This window comes from Rhipicephalus microplus, chromosome 3 (assembly GCF_043290135.1).
Source record: "Rhipicephalus microplus isolate Deutch F79 chromosome 3, USDA_Rmic, whole genome shotgun sequence".
NCBI lineage: Eukaryota > Metazoa > Arthropoda > Arachnida > Ixodida > Ixodidae > Rhipicephalus > Rhipicephalus microplus.
The window spans coordinates 273098519-273110752 of NC_134702.1; the positions used below are offsets into that span (position 1 = coordinate 273098519).

The 12234-nt window shown below is 44.1% G+C and overlaps 1 non-coding gene across 1 annotated transcript; it reads right to left on the reverse strand.

The window, feature by feature from the left end:
- Nucleotides 1–10980: 10980 nt before the first annotated feature.
- Nucleotides 10981–11052, reverse strand: TRNAK-CUU (transfer RNA lysine (anticodon CUU)). The gene has a single exon. It is a non-coding gene; the product is annotated as a tRNA-Lys (tRNA).
- Nucleotides 11053–12234: the final 1182 nt, after the last annotated feature.

Here is a 12234-nt window from a genome sequence, read left to right on the forward strand (position 1 = left end):
CACTTAAGGGCTCGTTTTTTTCGTGTTTTACACAATGATGATGAGATCTAACAGACAATATAACCAAAGAGCGTATAGGGGAAGTTAAAAGACCAAATGTAATGTAAATGAGCAGAAAGGAAAGTGGGTGAAAAGATAAGTTGCCGTGGGCAGGATCCGAACCGGCGACCTTCGAATAACGCGTTCGATGCTCTACCACTGAGCTACCATCACAGCTATCCCCCCAGCCACTTTATTGGTTATCTACGTCAATTTTAACGTGGGAGTGTCAGTCAGCGCCACTCGTAGCCATGGCGGCGAGTGTGGTACACACTTTATGAGCCTGTTTGGCGTCACGTAGCACGTGAACTTGTTACTAACTGGCAGCTGACCAATAGTCCCCCGTATACAACCTAGAGGCACCAAGTCTGCCAGTACGAGACACTCGTTAATGAATAAGGGAAACAAGTGTATACTTAAGGGCTCGTTTTTTTTCGTGTTTTGCACAATATCAATGAGATCTAACACACAATAATGCTAAGGAAGGTATAGGGGAAGTTATTAGGCCTATTGTAATGTAAATGATAACAAAGAAAAGTGGGTGAAAAGATAACTTGCCGTGGGCAGGATCCAAACGCGCGACCTTCGAATAAGGCGTTCGATGCTCTACAACTGAGCTACCACGAAAGCTATCAACCAAGCCACATCATTGGGTATCTATGTCAATTTCAACGGTGGACTGTCAGTCAGTGCCACTAGTAGCCGTGGCGGCGAGTGTGGTACACTCTTTATAAGCCTGTTTGGCGTCACGTAGCACGTGAACCTATTACTAACAGGCAGCTGACCCATAGTCCCCCGTATACAACCTAGAGGCACCAAGTCTGCCAGTACAAGATCCTCGTTAATGAATAAGGGAAACAAGTGTATACTTAAGGGCTCGTTTTTTTCGTGTTTTACACAATAATATTGAGATCTAACAGACAATAATGCCAAGGAACGTATAGGGAAAGTTATTAGGTCAGTTTTAATGTAATTGAGAAGAAAGAAATGTGGCTCAAAATATAACTTGCCATGGGCAGGATCCGAACCTGCGACCTTCGAATAACGCATTCGATGCTCTACCACTGAGCTACCACGGCAGCTATACCGCCGGTCACTTTATTGGGTATATATGTCAATTTAAACGTAGGAGTGTCACTCAGCGTCACTGGTAGCCATGGCGGCAAGTGTGATACACCTTTTATGAGCCTGCTTGGCGTGACGTAGCAGGTTAACTTAGTTTTAACTGGCAGCTGACGAATAATCCACCGTATACAACCTAGAGACACCAAGTCTGCCAGTACGAGACTCTTGTTAATGAATAAGGGAAACAAGTGTATACTTAAGGGCTCGTTTTTTTCGTGTTTTACACAATAATAATGAGATGTAACAGATAATATAACCAAAGAACGTAAAGAGGAAGTTAAAAGGCCAATTGTAATGTAATTGAGAACAAAGAAAAGTGGGTGAAAAGATAACTTGCCGTGGGCAGGATCCGAACGTGCGACATTTGAATAAGGCGTTCGATGCTCTACCACTGACCTACCACGAAAGCTATTCCCCAAGCCACTTCATTGGGTATCTATGTCAATTTAAACGTGAGAGTGTCAGTCAGCGCCAATAGTAGCCATGGCGGTGAGTGTGGTACACTCTTTATGAGCCTGTATGGCGTAACATAGCACGTGAACTTATTACTAACTGGCAGCTGACTAATAGTCCCCCGTATACAATCTAGAGGCACCAAGTCTGCCAGTACGAGACCCTCGTTAATGAATATGGGAAACAAGTGTATACTTAAGGACTCATTTTTTTCGTGTTTTACACAATAATATTGAGATCTAACAGACAATAATGCCAAGGAACGTATAGGGAAAGTTATTAGGTCAGTTTTAATGTAATTGAGAAGAAAGAAATGTGGCTCAAAATATAACTTGCCATGGGCAGGATCCGAACCTGCGACCTTCGAATAACGCATTCGATGCTCTACCACTGAGCTACCACGGCAGCTATACCGCCGGTCACTTTATTGGGTATATATGTCAATTTAAACGTAGGAGTGTCACTCAGCGTCACTGGTAGCCATGGCGGCAAGTGTGATACACCTTTTATGAGCCTGCTTGGCGTGACGTAGCAGGTTAGGTTTTTTTTAACTGGCAGCTGACCAATAGTCCCCCGTATACAACCTAGAGGCACCAAGTCTGCCAGTACGAGACCCTCGTTAATGAATAATGGAAACAAGTGTATACTTAAGGGCCCTTTTTTTCGTGTTTTACACAATAATAATCAGATCGAACAGACAATAATGCCAAGGAAGGTATAGGAGAAGTTATTAGGCCAATGGTAATGTGAATGACAAGAAATAAACTGGGTGAAAAGATGACTTGCGGTGGGCAGGATTTGAAACTGCGACCTTCGAATAACGCGTTCAATGCTCTACCACTGAGCAACCACGACAGCTATCCCGCCGGTCACTTTATTGGGTATCTATGTCAATTTAAACGTGGGAGTGTCACTCAGCGCCACTAGTAGCCATGGCGGCAAGTGTGATAGACCCTTTATGAGCCTGCTTGGCGTCACGTAGCAGGTTAAGTTATTTTTAACTGGTAGCTGACCAATAGTTCCCCGTATACAACCTAGAGGCACCAAGTCTGCCAGTACTAGACCCTTGTTAATGAATAAGGGAAACAAATGTATACCTAAGGGCTCGTTTTTTTCGTGTTTTACACAATATCAGTGAGATCTAACAGACAATAATGCCAAGGAAGGTATAGGGGAAGTTATTAGGCCAATTGTAATGTAAATGAGAACAAAGAAAAGTGGGTGAAAAGATAAGTTGCTGTGGGCAGAATCCGAACCTGCGACCTTCGAATAACGTGTTCGATGCTCTACCACTGAGCTACCACGACAGCTATCGCGCCGGTCACTTTATTGGGTATCTATGTCAATTTAAACGTGGGACTGTCAGTCAGTGCCACTAGTAGCCGTGGCGGCGAGTGTGGTACACTCTTTATGAGCCTGTTTGGCGTCACATAGCACGTGAACTTATTACTACCCGGCAGCTGACCAATAGTCCCCAGTACACAACCTAGAGGCACCAAGTATGCCAGTACAAGATCCTCGTTAATGAATAAGAGAAACAAGTGTATACTTAAGGGCCCGTTTTTTTCGTGTTTTACACAATAATAATCAGATCAAACAGACAATAGTGCCAAGGAAGGTATAGCGGTAGTTATTAGGCCAAGTGTATCGTATTTGAGAAGAAAGAAAAGTGCATGAAAAGATAAGCTGCCGTGAGCAGGATCCGAAACTGCGACCTTCGAATAACGCATTCGATGCTCTACCACTGAGCTACCACGACTGCTATCCCGCCGGTCACTTTATTGGGTATGTATGTCAATTTAAATGTGAGAGTGTCAGTCAGCGCCACTAGTAGCCATGGCGGCGAGTGTGGTACACTCTTTATGAGCCTGTATGGCGTAACGTAGCACCTGAACTCATTACTAACTGGCAGCTGGCCAATAGTCCCCCGTATAAAACCTAGAGGCACCAAGTCAGCCAGTACGAGCCCCTAGTTAATGAGTAACGGAAACAAGTGTATAATTAAGGGCTCATTTTTTTGTGTTTTACACAATAATAATGAGATTTAACACACAGTAATGACAATGAGGGTATAGGGGAAGTTATTAGGCCAATCGTATTGTAAATTAGAAGAAAAAAAGTGGGTGAAAAGCTGACTTGCCGTTGGCAGGATCCAAACCTGCGACCTTCGAATAACGTGTTCAGTGCTCTACCATTGAGCTACCACGACAGCTATCCCGCCGGTCACTTCATTGGGTATCTATGTGAATTTAAACGTGGGAGTGTCACTCAGCGCCACTAGTAGCCATGGCGGCAAGTGTGATACACCCTTTATGAGCCTGCTTGGCGTCACGTAGCAGGTTAACTTATTTTTAACTGGCAGCTGACCAATAATCCACCGTATACAACCTAGAGACACAAAGTCTGCCAGTACGAAACTCTTGTTAATGAATAAGGGAAACAAGTGTATACTTAAGGGCTCGTTTTTTTCGTGTTTTACACAAATATATTGAGATTTAACAGATAATATAACCAAAGAACGTAAAGAGGAAGTTAAAAGGCCAATTGTAATGTAATTGAGAACAAAGAAAAGTGGGTGAAAATATAACTTGCCGTGGGCAGGATGCCAACGTGCGACCTTTGAATAAGGCGTTCGATGCTCTACCACTGAGCTACAACGAAATCAATTCCCCAAGCCACTTCATTGGGTATCTATGCCAATTTAAACGTGGGACTGTCAGTGATTGCCACTAGTAGCCGTGGCGGCGAGTGTGGTACACTCTTTATGAGCCTGTTTGGCGTCACGTAGCACGTGAACTTATTACTACCCGGCAGCTGACCAATAGTCCCAAGTATACAACATGAGGCACCAAGTCTGCTAGTACAAGATCCTCGTTAATGAATAAAAGAAACAAGTGTATACTTAAGGGCCCGTTTTTTTCGTGTTTTACACAATAATAATCAGATCAAACAGAATAATGCCAAGGAAGGTATAGGAGAAGTTATTGGGCCAATGGTAATGTGAATGACAAGAAAGAAAAGTGGGTGAAAAGATAACTTGCCGTGGGCAGGATCCAAACGTGCGACATTTGAATAAGGCGTTCGATGCTCTACCACTGACCTACCACGAAAGCTATTCCCCAAGCCACTTCATTGGGTATCTATGTCAATTTAAACGTGAGAGTGTCAGTCAGCGCCAATAGTAGCCATGGCGGTGAGTGTGGTACACTCTTTATGAGCCTGTATGGCGTAACGTAGCACGTGAACTTATTACTAACTGGCAGCTGACTAATAGTCCCCCGTATACAACCTAGAGGCACCAAGTCTGCCAGTACGAGACCCTCGTTAATGAATATGGGAAAGAAGTGTATACTTAAGGACTCATTTTTTTCGTGTTTTACACAATAATATTGAGATCTAACAGACAATAATGCCAAGGAACGTATAGGGAAAGTTATTAGGTCAGTTTTAATGTATTTGAGAAGAAAGAAATGTGGCTCAAAATATAACTTGCCATGGGCAGGATCCGAACCTGCGACCTTCGAATAACGCATTCGATGCTCTACCACTGAGCTACCACGACAGCTATCCCACCCGTCAATTTATTGGGTATCTATGTCAATTTAAACGTGGGAGTGTCACTCAGCGCCACTAGTAGCCATGGCGGCAAGTGTGATACACCCTTTACGAGCCTGCTTGGCGTCACGTAGCAGGTTAAGTTATTTTTATCTGGCAGCTGACCAATAGTCCCCCGTATACAACCTAGAGGCACCAAGTCTGCCAGTACGAGACCCTCGTTAATGAATAAGGGAAACAAGTGTATACTTAAGGGCCCGTTTTTTCGTGTTTTACACAATAATAATCAGATCAAACAGACAATAATGCCAAGGAAGGTATAGGAGAAGTTATTAGGCCAATTGTAATGTGAATGACAAGAAATAAACTGGGTGAAAAAATGACTTGCGGTGGGCAGGATCCGAACCTGCGACCTTCGAATAACGCGTTCAATGCTCTACCACTGAGCAACCACGACAGCTATCCCGCCGGTCACTTTATTGGGTATCTATGTCAATTTAAACGTGGGAGTGTCACTCAGCGCCACTAGTAGCCATGGCGGCAAGTGTGATACACCCTTTATGAGCCTGCTTGGCGTCACGTAGCAGGTTAAGTTATTTTTAACTGGCAGCTGACCAATAGTTCCCCGTATACAACCTAGAGGCACCAAGTCTGCCAGTACTAGACCCTTGTTAATGAATAAGGGAAACAAATGTATACCTAAGGGCTCGTTTTTTTCGTGTTTTACACAATCTCAGTGAGATCTAACAGACAATAATGCCAAGGAAGGTATAGGGGAAGTTATTAGGCCAATTGTAATGTAAATGAGAACAAAGAAAAGTGAGTGAAACGATAAGAGACTGTGGGCAGGATCCGAACCTGCGACCTTCGAATAACGTGTTCGATGCTCTACCACTGAGCTACCACGACAGCTATCGCGCCGGTCACTTTATTGGGTATCTATGTCAATTTAAACGTGGGACTGTCAGTCAGTGCCACTAGTAGCCGTGGCGGCGAGTGTGGTACACTCTTTATGAGCCTGTTTGGCGTCACATAGCACGTGAACTTATTACTACCCGGCAGCTGACCAATAGTCCCCAGTACACAACCTAGAGGCACCAAGTATGTCAGTACAAGATCCTCGTTAATGAATAAGAGAAACAAGTGTATACTTAAGGGCCCGTTTTTTTCGTGTTTTACACAATAATAATCAGATCAAACAGACAATAGTGCCAAGGAAGGTATAGCGGTAGTTATTAGGCCAAGCGTATCGTATTTGAGAAGAAAGAAAAGTGCATGAAAAGATAAGCTGCCGTGAGCAGGATCCGAAACTGCGACCTTCGAATAACGCATTCGATGCTCTACCACTGAGCTACCACGACAGCTATCCCGCCGGTCACATTATTGGGTATGTATGTCAATTTAAATGTGAGAGTGTCAGTCAGCGCCACTAGTAGCCATGGCGGCGAGTGTGGTACACTCTTTATGAGCCTGTATGGCGTAACGTAGCACGTGAACTTATTACTAACTGGCAGCTGGCCAATAGTCCCCCGTATACAACCTAGAGGCACCAAGTCAGCCAGTACGAGCCCCTGGTTAATAAGTAAGGGAAACAAGTGTATAATTAAGGGCTCATTTTTTATGTGTTTTACACAATAATAATGAGATTTAACACACAGTAATGACAATGAAAGTATAGGGGAAGTTATTAGGCCAATCGTAATGTAAATTAGAAGTAAAAAAGTGGGTGAAAAGCTGACTTGCCGTGGGCAGGATCCGAACCTGCGACCTTCGAATAACGTGTTCAGTGCTCTACAACTGAGCTACCACGACAGCTATCCCGCCGGTCACTTCATTGGGTATCTATGTCAATTTAAACGTGGGAGTGTCACTCAGCGCCACTAGTAGCCATGGCGGCAAGTGTGATACACCCTTTATGAGCCTGCTTGGCGTCACGTAGCAGGTTAAGTTATTTTTAACTGGCAGCTGACCAATAGTCCAGCGTATACAACCTAGAGGCACCAAGTCTGCCAGTACGAGACCCTTGTTAATGAATAAGGGAAACAAGTGTATACTTAAGGGCTCGTTTTTTTCATGTTTTACACAATATCAATGAGATCTAACAGACAATAATGCCAAGGAAGGTTTAGGGTAAGGTATTAGGCCTATTGTAATGTAAATGAGAACAAAGAAAAGTGGGTGAAAAAATAAGTTGCTGTGGGCAGGATCCGAACCTGCGACCTTCGAATAACGCGTTCGATGCTCTACCACTGAGCTACCACGACAGCTATCGCGCCGGTCACTTTATTGGGTATCTATGTCAATTTAAACGTGGGAGTGTCACTCAGCGCCACTAGTAGCCATGGCGGCGAGTGTGATACACTCTTTATGAGCCTGCTTGGCGTCACATAGCAGGTTAACTTATTTTTAACTGGCAGCTGACCAATAATCCACCGTATACAACCTAGAGACACCAAGTCTGCCAGTACGAGACTCTTGTTAATGAATAAGGGAAACAAGTGTATACTTAAGGGCTCGTTTTTTTCGTGTTTTACACAATAATAATGAGATTTAACAGATAATATAACCAAAGAACGTAAAGAGGAAGTTAAAACGCCAATTGTAATGTAATTGAGAACAAAGAAAAGTGGGTGAAAATATAACTTGCCGTGGGCAGGATGCCAACGTGCGACCTTTGAATAAGGCGTTCGATGCTCTACCACTGAGCTACAACGAAAGCTATTCCCCAAGCCACTTCATTGGGTATCTATGCCAATTTAAACGTGGGACTGTCAGTCATTGCCACTAGTAGCCGTGGCAGCGAGTGTGGTACACTCTTTATGAGCCTGTTTGGCGTCACGTAGCACGTGAACTTATTACTACCCGGCAGCTGACCAATAGTCCCAAGTATACAACATGAGGCACCAAGTCTGCCAGTACAAGATCCTCGTTAATGAATAAGAGAAACAAGTGTATACTTAAGGGCCCGTTTTTTTCGTGTTTTACACAATAATAATCAGATCAAACAGACAATAATGCCAAGGAAGGTATAGGAGAAGTTATTGGGCCAATTGTAATGTGAATGACAAGAAAGAAAAGTGGGTGAAAAGATAACTTGCCGTGAACAGGATCCGAACGTGCGACATTTGAATAAGGCGTTCGATGCTCTACCACTGACCTACCACGAAAGCTATTCCCCAAGCCACTTCATTGGGTATCTATGTCAATTTAAACGTGAGAGTGTCAGTCAGCGCCAATAGTAGCCATGGCGGTGAGTGTGGTACACTCTTTATGAGCCTGTATGGCGTAACGTAGCACGTGAACTTATTACTAACTGGCAGCTGACTAATAGTCCCCCGTATACAACCTAGAGGCACCAAGTCTGCCAGTACGAGACCCTCGTTAATGAATATGGGAAACAAGTGTATACTTAAGGACTCATTTTTTTCGTGTTTTACACAATAATATTGAGATCTAACAGACAATAATGCCAAGGAACGTATAGGGAAAGTTATTAGGTCAGTTTTAATGTATTTGAGAAGAAAGAAATGTGGCTCAAAATATAACTTGCCATGGGCAGGATCCGAACCTGCGACCTTCGAATAACGCATTCGATGCTCTACCACTGAGCTACCACGGCAGCTATACCGCCGGTCACATTATTGGGTATCTATGTCAATTTAAACGTAGGAGTGTCACTCAGCGTCACTAGTAGCCATGGCGGCAAGTGTGATACACTCTCTATGAGCCTGCTTGGCGTCACGTAGCAGGTGAACTTATTTTTAACTGGCAGCTGACCCCCCGTATAAAACCCCCGTGTACAACCTAGAGGCACCGAGTCTGCCAGTACGAGACCCTCGTTAATGAATAAGGGAAACAAGTGTATACTTAAGGGCTCGTTTTTTTCGTGTTTTACACAATATCAATGAGATATAACAGACAATATTGCCAAGTAAGGCATAGCGGAAGTTATTAGGCCAATTGTAATGTGAATGACAAGAAAGAAAGTGGGTGAAAAGATGACTTGCCGTGGGCAGGATCCAAACCTGCGACCTTCGAATAACGCGTTCAATGCTCTAACCCTGAGCTACCACGACAGCTATCCCACCCGTCAATTTATTGGGTATCTATGTCAATTTAAACGTGGGAGTGTCACTCAGCGCCACTAGTAGCCATGGCGGCAAGTGTGATACACCCTTTACGAGCCTGCTTGGCGTCACGTAGCAGGTTAAGTTATTTTTATCTGGCAGCTGACCAATAGTCCCCCGTATACAACCTAGAGGCACCAAGTCTGCCAGTACGAGACCCTCGTTAATGAATAAGGGAAACAAGTGTATACTTAAGGGCCCGTTTTTTCGTGTTTTACACAATAATAATCAGATCAAACAGACAATAATGCCAAGGAAGGTATAGGAGAAGTTATTAGGCCAATTGTAATGTGAATGACAAGAAATAAACTGGGTGAAAAAATGACTTGCGGTGGGCAGGATCCGAACCTGCGACCTTCGAATAACGCGTTCAATGCTCTACCACTGAGCAACCACGACAGCTATCCCGCCGGTCACTTTATTGGGTATCTATGTCAATTTAAACGTGGGAGTGTCACTCAGCGCCACTAGTAGCCATGGCGGCAAGTGTGATACACCCTTTATGAGCCTGCTTGGCGTCACGTAGCAGGTTAAGTTATTTTTAACTGGCAGCTGACCAATAGTTCCCCGTATACAACCTAGAGGCACCAAGTCTGCCAGTACTAGACCCTTGTTAATGAATAAGGGAAACAAATGTATACCTAAGGGCTCGTTTTTTTCTTGTTTTACACAATCTCAGTGAGATCTAACAGACAATAATGCCAAGGAAGGTCTAGGGGGAAATATTAGGCCTATTGTAATGTAAATGAGAGCAAAGAAAAGTGGGTGAAAAGATAAATTGCCGTGGGAAGGATCCGAACCTGCGACCATCGAATAACGCGTTCGATGCTCCACCACTGAGCTACCACGACAGCTATCCCCCCAGCCACTTTATTGGGTATCTATGTCAATTTAAACGTGGCTGTGTCTGTAAGCGCCACTAAATGCCATGGCGGTGAGTGTGGTACACCCTTTATGGGCCTGTTTGGCGTCACGTAGCACGTGAGCTTATTAATAACTGGCAGCTGACCATTATTTCCCCGTATACCACCCAGAGGCACGAAGTCAGCGAGTACGAGACCATCGTTAATGAATAAGGGAAATAGGTGTACAATTAAGGGCTCGATTTTCGTGTTTTACACAGTATTATTGAGATCCAACAGAGAATAATGCCAAGTAACGTATAGGGAAAGTGATTAGGCCAGTTTTGATGTAAATGAGAAAAAAGAAAAGTGGCTGAAAAGATAACTTGCCGTGGGCAGGATCCGAAACTGCGACCTTCGAATAACGCGTTTGATGCTCTACCACTGAGCTACCACGACAGCTATCGCGCCAGTCACTTTATTGGGTATCTATGTCAATTTAAACGTGGGAATGTCACTCAGCGCCACTAGTAGCCATGGCGGCAAGAGTGATACACTCTTTATGAGCCTGCTTGGCGTCACGTAGCAGGCTAATTTATTTTTAACTGGTAGCTGACCAATAGTCCACCGTATACAACCTAGAGGCACCAAGTCTGCCAGTACGAGACTCTTGTTAATGAATAAGGGAAACAAGTGTTTACTTAAGGGCTCGTTTTTTTCGTGTTTTACACAATATTAATGAGATCTAACAGACAATATAACCAAAGAACGTAAAGAGGAAGTTAAAAGGCCAATTGTAATGTAAATGAGAAGGAAGGAAAGTGGGTGAAAAGATAAGTTGCCGTGGGCAGGATTCGAACCTTCGACCTTCGAATAAAGCGTTCGATGCTCTACCACTGAGCTACCACGACAGCTATCCCCCCAGCCACTTTATTGGGTATCTACGTCAATTTTAACGTGGGAGTGTCAGTCAGGGCCACTCGTAGCCATGGAGGCGAGTGTGTTACACACTTTATGAGCCTGGTTGGCGTCACGTAGCACGTGAACTTATACTAACTGGCAGCTGACCAATACTCCCCCGTATACAACCTAGAGGCACCAAGTCTGCCAGTACGAGACCCTCGTTAATCAATAAGGGAAACAAGTGTATACTTATGGGCTCGTTTTTTTTCGTGTTTTACACAATACCATTGAGATCGAACAGACAATAATGCCAAGGAAGGTATAGGGGAAGTTATTAGGCCTAGTGTAATGTAAATAAGAACAAAGAGAAGTGGGTGAAAAGATAAGTTGCCGTGGGCGGGATCCGAACCTGCGACCTTCGAATAACGCGTTCGATGCTCTACCACTGAGCTACCACGACAGCTATCCCTTCAGCCACTTTATTGGGTATTTACGTCAATTTTAACGTGGGAGTGTCAGTCAGCGCCACTAGTAGCCATGGTGGCGAGAGTGGTACACACTTTATGAGCCTGTTTGGCGTCACGTAGCACGTGAACTTATTACTAACTGGCAGCTGATCAATATTTCCCCGTATACCACCCAGAGGCACCAAGTCTGCCAGTACGAGACCATCGTTAATGAATAAGGGAAACAAGTGTACACTTAAGGGCTCGTTTTTTTGTGTTTTACACAAAATCAATGAGATCTATTAGACAATAATGCCAAGGAAGGTATAGGGGAAGTTATTAGGCCTAGTGTAATGTAAATGAGAACAAAGAGAAGTGGGTGAAAAGATAAGTTGCCGTGGGCGGGATCCGAACCTGCGACCTTCGAATAACGCGTTCGATGCTCTACCACTGAGCTACCACGACAGCTATCCCTTCAGCCACTTTATTGGGTATCTACGTCAATTTTAACGTGGGAGTGTCAGTCAGGGCCACTCGTAGCCATGGAGGCGAGTGTGTTACACACTTTATGAGCCTGGTTGGCGTAACGTAGCACTTGAACTTATTACTAATTGGCAGCTGGCCAATAGTCCCCCGCATACAACCTAGAGGCACCAAGTCAGCCAGTACGAGCCCCTCGTTACTGAGTAAGGGAAACAAGTGTATACTTAAGGGCCCGTTTTTTCGTGTTTTACACAATAATAA